Source organism: Coregonus lavaretus (assembly GCF_964263955.1).
Source record: "Coregonus lavaretus genome assembly, chromosome: 10".
NCBI classification, from domain to species: Eukaryota; Metazoa; Chordata; class Actinopteri; order Salmoniformes; family Salmonidae; genus Coregonus; species Coregonus lavaretus.
This window is the reverse complement of record NC_139997.1, coordinates 14,814,536-14,815,309: the sequence shown is the minus strand read 5'-3', so window position 1 is coordinate 14,815,309 and position 774 is coordinate 14,814,536.

Below are 774 nucleotides of genomic sequence, written 5' to 3'. Positions count from 1 at the left end.
GACTTAGAGGCGTTCAGTCATAATCCCACAGTTGGTAGCTTCGCACCATTGGCTCCTCAGCCAAGCACATACACCAAATGTCTGTTTGACCTAGTTTTCTTTTTCTCAAGTTCCCAGTTGTCTTTAAAGCACCATGACCATAAGATGCAGGTACCATCAGTCCAGTAAAATAAAAAAGCAAATTATTTCAATTCATGCTCCGCAGTGCCTCGCAAGTGCTACACCAACTGATCTATTTTGTTATCAAAGCTGGAGTTTTGAAATATAATATGGGGGAGGGGGGTCTGTATTAGGCCCTGTATGTATACAATTGTATAACATTTGAGGTCCAAAGAAGGGTTTTGCTTGAAAAATCCCAGAAAGTCCTTGAATTTGACTTGCTAATGTCTGTATGAATCCTGCTTAGAGGATGTATAGTCCTAGGCCTGTGTTGTTGTATATGTTGAGTTATGGGCCAATTTTTGTGTAATTGCATAAAAATAATTTGTATTTTTTGTACCCCCACGCTAACTTTGACACCACTGCTGAAAAAAGTGCTAGGGGAAATACTGAAGCTATTTTCAATGCACAATAGTGAGTAACAAAATTAAAGGAATATTTATATGGTATACAGTATCTAGTTAATAAAAGTTTTATGCTGCGTTGTCTTTTTTGTTATGGAGTAGGCTAATATGATCACAAATCACTGTCACACTGAATTGTATGTTCATAACATCACATTACATTAAATGTCTAAATTGAGACAACACCCATCTGTCAACAGTGGATCCATTA